The sequence below is a fragment of the Molothrus ater genome, chromosome W, assembly GCF_012460135.2.
Source record: "Molothrus ater isolate BHLD 08-10-18 breed brown headed cowbird chromosome W, BPBGC_Mater_1.1, whole genome shotgun sequence".
NCBI lineage: Eukaryota > Metazoa > Chordata > Aves > Passeriformes > Icteridae > Molothrus > Molothrus ater.
In genome coordinates this window covers 4,935,677-4,949,678 of record NC_050510.2, presented here as the reverse complement: position 1 = coordinate 4,949,678, position 14,002 = coordinate 4,935,677, and the positions used below count along the sequence as shown (strand labels likewise).

The 14,002-nt window shown below is 43.6% G+C and overlaps 1 protein-coding gene across 5 annotated transcripts in view; it reads right to left on the bottom strand.

Moving 5' to 3' along the window:
- LOC118701504 (protein C18orf25-like) overlaps positions 1-14,002 on the bottom strand; it is a 110,386-nt gene that overhangs the window by 49,525 nt on the left and 46,859 nt on the right. The gene's annotated exons all lie outside the window — the stretch shown is intronic.

The following is a 14,002-nucleotide window of genomic DNA, read 5'->3' as shown; positions in this document are numbered from 1 at the left end:
CCAGTCCTCTTCTTTTTAAACAAAACTAGGGGGAGATGTTGCAGTGTGATTTCCTGTTTCACCTATCCCAACCCCCCCAGGTGTGCCAACCTTCCCCCTCCCCCTTTTGCCCTCCTGCCTAAGAGCTGTCCATCAATCTTAACATTCCAGTAAGGCGTCGTGTGGTTGGCAGATGCTCCTCAGGTCTGGGCTCATTGGCCTGTCCAAGTGTCTGTATCCCTTGAGCCTTCCCCTCCTCCCACCTGGTTGGCCCTCACCTGTCCCTCCCCTCCCCCTGTCCCCGGGGCTTAAAAGGACACGAGACCATGTGGCCGTTGTCTATCGGTGAGCTGTTACCACATTCAGAGGTCTACTATGCTGAAGTAAAACTCTGGATTAAGACTCTACGATAGAACCCGCTCCTTTTCTCTTCACTGTCGCCAGAACCTTTTCCACCAAAGGTAAACTGAGTTCCTACCTTGCCTGGATTTGTTCCGAGAGCCCAGCTGCAGCGCCCAGCCGGCCAAAGGTATCTCTGCGGTGAAAACACCACAGCTGCAGCCTTTGGTCCAGCAGCAAGGGCCAGATGAAGCCAGGCACCCCACACCCGGAAACATCGGGGTTAATACTCTCTAAGGGAGGAAAGAGAACAGGCCTTTTTTACAACTATTACTATTTAAATTAAGAAAACAGTGGGGGGACCACAGCAATTTGTATATGCCTGAATGCCCAATCCCCTTGTTAGGGGAGAGATTTATTGGGAAAACTGGTTATTCAAATAACTTTCTGGGATGGGGAAATACAAATTCAAATACCCAAATAAAAAGCTGTTGAGACAAAGATTTTATGTCGCAGGAATGAAAAGAGTTGGAACAAATCCCAGAGGAGGTAAAGAATGCTGTAACCATGTTGGTATAGGCAACTGAGGTGCCTGGATGATCAAAGGTGGCCACACCAGTGAGAATTACTCTCAAACCTGAAGCCAGACTGGTAAAGCAAAAACACTATCTTATTAAGTGGGAGGCAAGGAAGGGGTTGGAAAAGCTTATAGACAAATTTTTAGAATATGGGTTTTGAAAGGGTATGAGTCAGAGTATAACACCCCGATATTATGAGTTAAAAAGCAAAATGGGGAACATAGATTAATACAACATTTAAGGGCCATTAATAAAAAGTACCTGATATTTATCTAGTAGTAGCGAAACCATAAACACTCTTGGTGGCACTGAAAAAGGAATACAAATGGTTCACAGTGCTCAATCTTAAGGATGCCTTTTGCTGCAATACCTCTTGACCCAGATAGAAATTGTTTGCTTTTGAGTGGGAGAATCCAAACACTGGGTGGAAGGAGCAGATAGCATGGACTGTGCTACCCCAGGGCTTCAAAAGAACCCCACTATATTTGATAATCAGTTAGCAAAAAAAAAAAAAATTGGAAACCTGGAAAGAGAAAATCTGGAAAGAAATTTACTACAATGTGTAGATGATAGTCTGCCAAGACTGAAAGAAAGTGCCTTGATGTTACTGTAAATCTGTTAAATTTCTTGGGACAATCTGGATACAGGGTGTCAAAGAAAATGGCACAAAATAGGCAGAAAAACAGTAATATATCTTGGTTTTGAGATCTTGCAGGAAGAAAGAATCTTGGGAAGCAGCTGAAAAAAAGCCTTTTGCCAGATTCCAGAGCCAAGGTCTACAAGCCTTCTTAGGTATGGCTGGATGGTGTCAGTTATGGGGTACTGGCAAAACTTTTCTATGGTTGTCCAATGAAAAATTACTTGGTATGGACTCCTGAGAGTCAGAGGGCCTTTCAAGCCCTACAAAAGCCCTAACGCCAACCCTTGCATTGGGATTCCTACACAACCAAATCACTTTAGTTATCTGTGTGTGAAAGGATCCACCTGGCACTAGGGGTACTGGCACAGCATTTGGGATCATGGAAGAAGCCTGTCCAAACAATTGGATAATGTGAGTAAAACATGACCCAGATGCTTGAGAGAAGTGGTAGCTGCAGAGAAGCACATGAGACAGAGTGGAAATTTTCCAGAGTAGAAATCCATTTTGATTTAGGTGAAATGTACATCTTTGAATTAAGTCTGTAGCTTGCAAACATAGATGTTTAGTCTGACTGCCTGTTCTCGCAAAAAGCCTGTGCTCGAAGAAACTGCTTCAGCTGAAGGACAGAGATAAGGGGGGGGGGCCTTGAACTCTGAAACAGACGGAGAGGCTGCTGTGGGGAAACAGGGCAGGATGACCCAGGAGTTCTTTCTGATAAAGAAAAATTAGCGTCAAATGTCACATGAAATCAGTAGAATGAATATGTATGAACCTATTGTGAAATTGCATGCATATGTATTTGAGAGGAAGATAAAAAAGGATCTGGAGTTCCCAGAGGTACTCATGTCAATTTAAGAGGAACGATTCCCACATTCATCCAGCGATTCCCACATGCGTCCAACGCTGTAATAAACATACCGGCTTTACAACTTTCACAAAAGTTGTGGAGTTTGTTTGCTTCCACAAATCACACAAAAGCTGATATGTGCCCCACATAATAATAGCTGGTTTGGAACAAAAAGGAGGACATTGGATATCGCCAGCAGAATGCTGAAATACCAAGTTGCCCTACTGGAGCAGGACAATGTTGAACTTAAGGTAACCACTGCTTTGAATCCAGCCATGTTTCTCCAAGCTTCAGAAGAAGCCCAGATACTTTTGTGCCATGACTTCATGGTAACTATTGAACAAGTATGTTCTGGCATACTGGATCTCAATAGTGATTCCATCTGGGAGCCAGAACTGGATGTGCACACTGGTAGGAACAGCATGGTATGAAATGGAAAATGGGTAGCTGGGTATGCAGTGGGAACCTTGACCCAGGTAATAGAAGCCCAGGCTTTACCTTTTAACACTTCAGCACAAAAAGCAGAATTAATGACTTTACAGTGAGTGCTAGAAATCACTGAAGGAAAAAGAGTAAACATATGGACTGATTTAAAATATATTTTTGAAATAATACACTCCCCCATGAAACCATATGGAAGAAGATTGTTATTGGCACAGATGTCTCCTATTAAGTACAAAGAAGAAGTTAGTCAACTACTACAGTATGCAAAAGTAAAAGTCAAAAGAAGTGGCCATGGTGCCCTTGTAAAGCTCATCAGTTTGGAGACTCTCCAGTTAATATAGGGACTCAACTGACAAAAATGCTAAAGACATTGCTGAAAAAGGTATCCTTGCACTAATACCTAGCAAAAGTTGAATGTCCTGGAACAAAAACCAAATTATAGTAATCAGGACAGGCAGCCCCATCATTAGAAGGTGATTGGTAATCTCATGCAGGCAGATAATTGCACCTCCACAATTAATGTATAAGATAATAAAATCAAAACACATTAGGAAATAGACAACATGGTAACTAGTTTACAAAGGAATATAGTAAGCACAAAGATGGCAGAAATTCATAGATCAGTTGTTGCAAAATATGTGATTTGTTTTGCCTAATAATCTCAAGGAAGGAAGAAGGCCACCTCCAGGGCTAGTAAAACAGGGGAATTCACCAGGTGATTCTTGGCAAATTCATTTTGAAGAACTGCCCGGGAAGAATGGGAATTAGTACTTTTAGTATTTTGGTACTTTTTCTAGATGGCCAGAAACTTTTCCATGTCACACCAACAAGGCAAGGGAAATGTCAAAAGTTTTTCTAAAATTAATATTTAATAGCATTGGGACTAACTCTTTCAAGTCTTAAAAGGTACATCATTATCAACAGATAAGTGGGGTTGCACTTGTATGTACATCCTTTCCAACCAGAAGATATGGTGTGCATCAGAACCTGGAACTTTGGATCAATCCAGGAGAAGTGGAAGGGACCATATCAAGTCTTCCTGGTAACCTACACTGCACTCAAGGTAGAAGGAATCAAACACTGGGTTCATCACATGCAGGTAAAACCAGCAACCACACATCAAACACAGCAGAAACAAGACTGACTAACACTGTGTAGGTTTTTTAATATATAAATTCTGTTGTTTTAGGTAAAGAATATGATCTTCTAAGAGGATACTATTTATTGGATCTAGATGAAGATGATAAATAATTGCATACTTATAATAATAGAAACTACATTCTTATCTTCTGGGAAGGGGAATGTGGTCTTCAAGTTAGTGCAAGATTTTGGCAGATTACAGAATTTAACTTCTATAACAGCTTGTTTGCTAACACCAACCTCTGCAGAAAATCCAGTTCTGTGGGGAGCTTTAGTCAGCAATTTGACAAAAATCTGGTAACACAAATGGGAAAGATAAAGGGAACAATAGTGGGATGGATATAAGAATCCATCTTTACTCCTCAAATATCTACCTTTAGGAACAGACTAGCTATACACAATTTGACTCTGCAAATGGAAATTTTAGCAAATGCAACTCAGTTGGGGTTTACTGAAATAGATGAACAATTGCAAACCATGACTAAAATGACCTTAAAAAACAGATTGGCTTCAGACTTATTACTGTTGCATGAACATGGAGTATGTAGATACTTGAATTTAAACAATACTTGTGTGCACATTCTGAATGTGACTGCTAAATTGGATGATCAGGTAGAGAGAATAAAATCAGTTGCTGCATCTATCAGAGAATTAAGGGCAGGATTAGAAAGCAGCTGGTTAAGTAAAATATTTCAAGGATTTGAATTTCCTCTAACTGGTTGGTTGGCCTCACATTTGCAAAGTATAATTGTGATCATAGTAATAATTGTGATTATGTTACTTGCCTTAAGCTGCATAAAAAACATGATTGCTAATGCAAGACAAGGAACTTATATGATGTTAGTAAAAAAGCAAAGTGAGGCTTATGAAGGCTTGAAGGGAAGACAAGCTTCACAAGTCTCAAAGGGGAGGGATGTTACCAGATGATAAATTGTCTACACCTGGTGAGATAACACAATGCTTATTCTTCAAAAACCACAGGCATATGGAACTGCACAATGCCCATTGCATAAGAAGAACTGGAAGTTCACCAGCTCTAGTGTTCTGCCAGCTTTACCAGGTCAGCTATAATGCTGGAGTCCCTGACCACTAAGAATGCATGCGTAAAGGGGAGAGAAAATATGTTAACAGTTTTGGGGAAATGATTATCATACATATGTTTATTCTAGGACAATCAATGAATATGTATGTAAAATACAGAAACTTTCCTGTATTCAGCATGCACAATTTTTGGAGGACATATCCCCTTGTGCATCTGGCCAAAAAAAAAATGCCTGCTTCTTAATGCTACATTGGTGTTAAGGAGTTGGGGCTTTTTTTCTGAATTTTTGGTAATACAGGCAGCAGAAGAGCAACATAATCCTTGGCCATTGATTCACACAAACTGGTGTGGATATCAACCCACTTTATTATGTTGTATTAATGTATTGATGACATATCACCATTCTGCACCTTTTGCTTGACAGTGTAATGCCTGGCAAAGGAGTAAAGCAAGCTGAGTCTTAAATAGCCCCCAAATTAATCCCCAGATATATAAAGGGGAGCTCCAAAAGAGCATCCATATCTTACCATAGTTTTAAGTTCAGACAAAAAATAAATAGCAGTAGAGAAACCATGCTTAGCAGAGTAAATACTGTAAGCATAGCTGAGTGTCAATCAAGATTATAACATACAGATAAATTTACAGCCTCTGGCCATATTAATTTCATGCCTAGTAACATGCCTATGCTGTTAATTTCTTTTCATGAACATTAGGATGATGTCCAATGTGTTTTGTCTGTCCTACAACATAAAGGCTTGCAAAACAGTCTAAAATATTTGCCTTTTGTCCTGGTTTGAAATAAATTTGGGAGGAAACGTCCAAAAGGTATCTCCTCTGAAAAGGCAGATTCCAGAAGTCCCTCCCCAACTGCTTCATGAATTAAAAAAAGGGAAGCCTACGTGTCTTTGAGTTAGCCAGGCTATGCTGCAGTGGCTAAAAGGTGTGATCCCGCTACTGACTGCTATGGGAGCTTTGACTTGCTCCTTTCCACTTTCTCGAGCCCACAATCCTGACATTAAGAGTCTCATGCTCTACTGACTGAGCTAGCTGGGCCCACTTTCTTAAGCCCACAAGAAACACATGCCAAGAGAAAGGAATTCGGGGGAGGAAGTGAAGAAAAAGCATTCCACCACTTCTCCTCCCCTTTCACTCTTAAAGGCACAAGACTTATATCTGGACCAAAATTACAGATGATGGGGATGCCCGACCATACAGTCATAATAAGATTTTTCACTTAGATAAAGTTTATGTTGTTATTCTCCCATGGGTGCCCATCCTTTAATGTCTGTTAAACTAGATACTGGCTGAAGATGAAATTTGTGAACAAGATGAAAGATTTGAAAATTTTGCTTTCCAAATGTGCAATCCTAGAGACTGTAAGAAAAGGCCAGTACTGACAAACATGCACTTAGAAGTATACCAAGATGTATTGGGTCTGGTTGAGATAGAGTTCATTTTCCCATAGCAGCCCTCACAGTGCTGTGCTTTCTATTGGCAGCTGGAAAGGTAGTGATAACACACCAGTGTTTTGGCTACTGCTGAGCAGGGCTGTCACAGCATCAGTGCTGTCTCTCAACATTACTCCCCCCCCTGTCCATCAAGGGGCCAGGAGTGGGCAAGACCCTGGGAGGGGACATAACTAGGCCAGCTGACCTAAATAGACCAAATGGGGTATTCCATACCATAGGATATCAGCTTAGATATAAAAGCTAAGGAAGGGAGGATAGACAGGGAGGGCATTTGTTATTTACAATGTTTGCATTCCAGAGCCACTGCTATGCATGCTGAAGCCCTTCTTCCTGGGAAGTGGCTGAACAATGCTTGCCAATGGGAAGTGGAGAATAATTTTTTTTCCCCTTTGCTTACGCGAGGGCAATTTGTTTTTCTTTAGTAAACTGCCTTACCTCAATCTACTAGCTGTTTTCTATCTTATTTTCTATCCCCTGCCTCACTGGGAAGGGGAGTGATAGTGGCTTGGTGGGCAGCTGGTGTCCAGTCAAGGTCAACCCTGTACAGTCCTTTTTGGCACTCAATGTGGAGCCCGAATCCATGACCCTATGGGTCTTATCATCTACTGACTGAGCTAGCCGGCCAAATTTTAATGATAATTTTTAAATATGTGATTCACACAGGCAAAGGGTAGAATGTATTGGGTTTGCATGACCAAGCTTTGGTAGCTGAGGCCTACAGGGGTGGCTTCTGTGAGGAGCTGCTGGAAGCTTCCTCCATGTCTGGGAGACCCAATCCCTGGTGGCTCCAAAGACAGATGTGCCTCTGGTCAAGGCTGGGCTGTTATAGATACATATTATAATATTGGCTTTTTGCAAATATTAAAATGGATTTTATATGTGTGATATTAAAGTAACTTTGTTATAAATATATATCTTTAATTTCTGCTGTTAATTAATCTTAGACATAGTAGTGAAATAGCTATGCAAGTGTAAAATGCCTGCTTGGATGGGATAACATCCAATGAACATAGGATGAGGACACCTGCTACAGATATGCCAATTATCAGCACTCACCGTCTGAAGAAAGCATGGACCGAGGCCAGAACTGGAAGTGATAAGGAGAAGGAGCCTAAACCACAGCCAAGAAACATGCATGCTCTAAAAAAGCAGACCCGAGGAGGGGCCATGTAAAACAGTTCCTGGAAAATGTAAACTAGTGTATGGATATGCATAAGGGTCTAGGAATATGCAAAGGGCTGATGTAATTGGAAAGGTATTTAAGGGGTATCCCTGAAAGTTTTAGCTGAGTTCCAAGATGCACCTGGCTGTAATAACCTTTGCTCTATGGTCCTTGTCTCCTATTGTCCTTTATTAAACTTTTTAAATTTTAACAGGAGAGTGAACGTGTTTTTCACAGGGCCAATTAGAAATGGTGGTAACCCCTCTGTGATAACATATTTAAGAAGAAAGAAAAAAAAAAGTTATTGCACAGTTGTAATTGTGGCCAGAGAAGAGCGGAGTGAGAATACATGAATATGTGAGAGGAACAACTATGCAGATACCAAGGTCAGTGAAGAAGGAGGGAGAGAAGGTGCTCCAGGCATCAGAGCTGAGATTGCCTTGCAGCCTGTGGTGAAGACCATGGTGAAGCAGCCCATGGAGGTCCACGGGGGATGCAGAGATAAACCTGCAGCCTATGGAGGACACCCACCCTGAAGCAGGTGTATGCCTGAGAGGAGGCTGTGACCCTGTGGGAGGCCTGTGGAGAGAGGAACCCTCACTGGAGCAGCCTGTCCTTGAAGGACTGCACCCTACGGAAGAGTGGGTTGATGCTGGCTGGATTCCAAGCACCCACCAAAGCTGCTGAGACATGGGGGTTAGAAAATTATTTAGGTTAGAAATTAATTTAGGATTCAGGATAGCTGTTTTAGACGATGTATGTTGCTTAACTTGATTAACTTGCTTGCAAGGCCTGTGAATATGAGACAGGAAGGAATGCAGGGATCCTGATAAGAAGAGCTCATTACCCAAAACAAGGTATAAGGAATGGGAGAGCCTGAAAGCTGTTGGAGATAAGAGAGGCTCCTTGGACTCTAAACCAGCTTAGACCAGCACTGTAGTTAGGGCTACAGCCAAGATACTAAAGAGCATGCACCAGGAAGAAAAGGGGAAAAGTTCACATTGATGAAGACTCATTTGCCTTTCCTCCTGCGACCACCAGACGACCACCAGAGCACTGCGTAAGCGCAGAAGGACTGATAAGCTAATTCAAATACAAAGCGGGGCTAGGCAATTAATATGCATGAAACTATTGTGAAACTTAATGCATATGTAGTATTTTATAAAATAAAAAGAGGGTTAGGTTTCTTGGGAGGCACGAGTGCTTTTGGAGGAACTATCCCCCATGCGCCCAGCGCCAAATAAATACATGCTTAATTTACAACTTTATGAGTTGTGGAGTCTTTCTGCGAATCACTGCTCTCTATCACTCCCTGTCGCAACTGGACAGGGGAGAGAAAATATAACAAAAGGTTCATATGTTGAGATAGGGACCAGGAGAGATCATTCGCCAAATACTGTCACAGGCAAAACAGGCTAGAATTGGAGATATTAATTGAATTTATTACTAACAAAATCAGAGCAGGATAATGAGAAGTAAAATAAAACCTTAAAAGCACCTTCCCCTCATCCTGTGGATGTGACAGCCTGGTCAGACAGCAAGAAAACTAAATTCCTTTTCTCACAGTGGACTTGTGAGACTTTTTAGGGAGTTGTAGAGAAACGATGATAACTTGTTAGTATAAACAACCTGCAGGTAGTGTTTTCCTACTCTGTTTTTCTGGTCCTCTCAATGACTGTGAGAAAGATGTTTTTGTTAATTAGCCAATCAAGTAGAATGTGTCAAAGCTGTCTATAAAAGAAGAGAGTTTTTCATATTAAAGCTGTTGTTGTGCCAACCAGCCTTCTTGTGAATCTGTGTCATTTCTTGCTCAACAGTGACATCACCCCTCCCTCCTTCCTGGCTCTACCTCCTACCCCAGTGATGCAGGGAGACAGGGAATGGGGGTTATGGTCATTTCATCACTTGTGGCTTCTCCCGCTGCTCAGGGAGAGGAGTTGTTTACCTGCTCCACTCTAGGGTCCTTCCCACAGGAGACAGCTTTCTGTGAACTTCTCCGACATGGCTCCATCTCACGAGCAACAGCTCTTTGTGAACTGCTGCAACATGAGTGTGGAAGCCCTGAGGGGGCATCTACACCCCATTGGCTCCTTCCGCTGTTCCCATGTCTGAACATAGGTGTTCCTGAGCCACTCCCTCCCATTTCCCTGATTGGCCTTCACCTTGATACTGCCCGAAGACCAAGGTCAGCCCGGGAGGCCCCTGGGGGGGAGAGCTGGACCCTCGGGGTGTGGGTGCGCCTGGGACCTGAACATCTCACGGCATGGCTGAATTAAACATCTATGGATATTATGCAAAGGCCCTTTTTGTTTCTTTACCCTGGACTTTACTAGCAGCAATTCAGGCTGCAACAAATGGCGCCCAACGTAGGGCCTCTGGATTAGTCTGAGACCTCTTCTCCTGGAAAACATCTGCACTAGACCACCCTGAGAATTTCCTTACTCCAGTGTGGTGAGTTTGAAATTTTGGTTCCTTCCTCCTGGTACTCTCGGGTGTTGGAAAGAGACTGGGCTAAGATGGAGACAACACTCACCCACACACAACAAGAAGTTTACCTTAAAAAGTCTTTTCTTCAAGAAAATTTTTGCTTTTCAGAGGAGGAGTTGAAGTATTTTGTGCAGTGGTTATTTAAGCATTTTCCTTATATTTCGCAGAACTTAGTCCTAACCGATGAATTATTGGAAGTACTTTGGGAAAGGTTAAAAACTAACACAGAATTCCATCCTTTATTTAGTATGATGATGAAATGTGTTCTGAATCTTGAGGATGAACACCAGCTGAAAACCCCTCCTCCGTGTTCCCCTCTTCGTGCCCCTGCATCCCCTCCCTTGTCACAAGGAAAGACTCCCCCAGGTTCTCCCATCTCTACTCCTGCTGCCCAAGATGGTGGAGACCGCATGGCAGGGGCCGCAGGGTCTCCCGTTCTGCCCTCTGGTCCCCACGCCTCCTCCTATGGACGTGTTTACCTCAGTTGCTATAGCACCGCAAGACGTGGCAGGGGTGGCAAGAGCCGTATCCCCTTGCACAGGGCTGCCCCCGCTCCGTGCCCCACTGCGGCTCTCCCCCCTGCAGAAAACCCGCAGCCGCCCCGCCGGCGGTCAGCAAGGCCAGAGCGAGCCGGCCGATACTCGCTGTCCAGCCCACCCCGCAGCAGCCTGCTGCTCAGGGGCCGAGGGCAGGCGGGCGAGACCGGCGGACCTGGGGCGCCGCTGTCACGGGGCAGGCAGACAGCCGCGTTGGGGGATGGCTCAGAGCTGCAGCCCTGGCAGCAAAACCACAGCCCCCCGCCCACCGTCACTGCTCTGAGAGCCCCGCACTGGCAGTGCCTGCAAGCACCAGGTGAGACAGACCCCCAAGAGGGGGCCGAGCCTGAGCACGGCCACCAGCACCGGGAGCAGAACAAACTTTGCACAGCAGCGCACCAGCACCAGCAACATGTCCAGCAACACCAACACAAACCCATTGGCAAAGGTAAAAAAATCCTTGCCATGAACGTTTTGGGGACAGTAAAATGGTTCAATGTATAAAACATACGGTTTCATAACCCAGAATGATAACAAAGATGTGTTTGTTCATCAGACTGCTATAAAAAAGAATAATCCCAAGAAATACCTCCACAGTCTAGGAGATGGAGAAATTGTGGAATTTAATATAATACAAGGAAGAAAAGGCCCCCAAGCAGCCAATGTGACAGGACCTGGTGGAGTTCCAGTGCAAGGCAGTAAACATGCACCAGACTACAAACCTGCAAAATATTATCCACATCATAGAAGTCCTCCACACACCTACCAAGGAAATAGAACCCAAAACCAACAACCATCAAGCACCAGCAACAGCCTAAAAGCAAGAAGAGCACAGAATACTGGCAAGCTGTCCTGCATCCAAAGGCCCATGTCGATAATGAAAGAACCTTCCAGTCCAATAAGTCCCACTTCTTCTAATACCCTTCCCCAGTTCCTGTGGCCTTCCTGCCCCCCTCCCACTTTCCTCTTTTCCTTTCCATTGTCCTATTACCCCTTTTTTATGTTCCCACAAATTCCTACCACCCTTTCCCCTCTCCCATGGTCTCCCTCCACTAATCCCTTTCCCCAGAGTTCCTTCAGAATACCAGAGAGAGCGTGATTAGAAGGGAAAGAAAGGAAAGTTTCCCTAAAGTAACCATCTTTTTCCTAAAGTAATGATTTCTATTTGGAGTTTCCAACAGGCACACCACCACCTACGCTACCTTGTACAGAGTCTATCACAGCCAACCATTTTACCACAGGAGACAAAGCCCCTGCTAAAGAAACTTTCTCCTGACTCAGTTTCCTGATAAACCGTGCTAAGAAAACCCCGCATCCCTCCTGCCAGCTCTAAGACACTCCAGAAAATCTTTTTGGACATTGAGGACTCAGAATTGTTTGCATTTTGAAAATTGTCTTATGGGCGCTTTTGATTGTTTTTGTCATTTTGTGTTGATTCAGTTAATCCTTCAGAGAAGCTTTCTTAATAATATAAAAAATTGGGAGCTGTGGAAGCCCTGAGGGGGCATCCCCTAAGTTACACCCCATTGGCTCCTTCCCCTGTTCCTATGTCTGAACATAGGTGTTCCTGAGCCACTCCCTCCCATTTCCCTGATTGGCCTTCACCTTGATACTGCCCGAAGACCAAGGTCAGCCCGGGAGGCCCCTGGGGGGGAGAGCTGGACCCTCGGGGTGTGGGTGCGCCTGGGACCTGAACATCTCATGGCACAGCTGAATTAAACATCTATGGATATTATGCAAAGGCCCTTTTTGTTTCTTTACCCTGGACTTTACTAGCAGCAATTCAGGCTGCAACAATGAGTCCATCCCACGGACAACAGTACTCCTCAAACTGCTGCAGCATGGATCACTCTTCCACAGGGCGCAGTTCATCAAGAACAGACTGCTCCAGAGGGGTCTCCTCTCTCCACGGGCCTCCCACGGGGTCCCAACCTCCTCTCAGGCATCCACCTGCTCTGGCGTGGGTCTCCTCCATGGGCTGCAGGGTGACAGCTACTTCACCATGGTCTTTGCCACAGGCTACAGGGCAATCTCAGCTCCAGTGCCTAGAGCAGCTGCTCTCCCTCCTTTTCCTCTGACCTTGGTGTCTGCATAGTTGCTCCTCTCACATATTTTCACTCCGCTCCTCTCTGGCCCCAATTACCACTGCATGATAACTTTTTTTTTTTCTTCTTAAACATGTTATCACAGAGGTGCTACCAACATTTCTAATTGGCCCAGTCTTGACCAGCAGCACATCCATCTTTGGAGATGCCAGGGATTGACTGCCAGACAATGAGAAAGCTTCTAGCAGCTTCTCACAGAAGTCATCCCTGTAGCCCCCTCACTACCTAAACCAGGCTATGCAAACCCAATAAAATGCTAAGCTCACTTACCAGCACCTTTTTACCCTTCAGGTTTATCTGATGCTGGTCAGTCCGATTTTCTAAGGTGCAGAAGGTATATGGGAAGATTTACTGCTTGTATTTTAAAGAAATGAAGAGAGAAAGAAAAAAAAGATAAAGACAATTCCAATACTTAGATTATCACCTGTTCGGGATCAAATTAAGCTTACATTTAAATATGAAATATCAGAAATTAATTGTATAGGTTTAAGTTTAATTGTAACTTGCTTACAGCTTGGCATGAGTGGACCCTGCTTAAAGCTTAGGAACAGTGAACTTTAAATGAACTCTGTTAGCATGGATGGCTAAACAGAGGAGAAAACAGAAAGGCTGAATATGTTCAGATAAGGGTTGAGACCCTGGAAGCCCCCAAGGCTGACCCAAGCTGGAAGGTAAGAGCAGTTAATGGCCTGCCCATATGGACATGGGGAAAGAATCCAATGATGTGTTAGAAGACCCCAGACTATAAATCACCATTGGACCAAGAGATGCGTGCAGGGTGTGTGAAGATCAGGTGCACAGACTGTAAGGGTATAAAGGTCCAGGAATTTCTTTGTTCAGGGTCTATCTCTGGAGGCACCCAGCTTGAGCTGAAATAAACTAACTCTGCCTTAGAACCTAGGCTCCAACCTCTTCTTTAGCAGACAAGTTTAACAGCTGGTGGCATGGGTCATCATAATCAATCATTCAGTAACAAGCTTAGCTCATTTTCATTAAAAAAAACCAAAAACAACACCAAAACCCCAGACCTAAGTTCCAAACAGTAATTAGAAGGAAACAAAGGAGAAAAAATAAATAAGAAAATTAGTGTCAAAAATACATTGCAGGAATCTGTCAATTTTTATGAGTTATATTTTGGAATAAATGTCAGACCTTTTTAATAAGCGCCAGTACTGGTTTTTTTTTTTATTTAAAAATCCACTTAGGGAGCTTTTAAAGCTGTATAAACTATAAA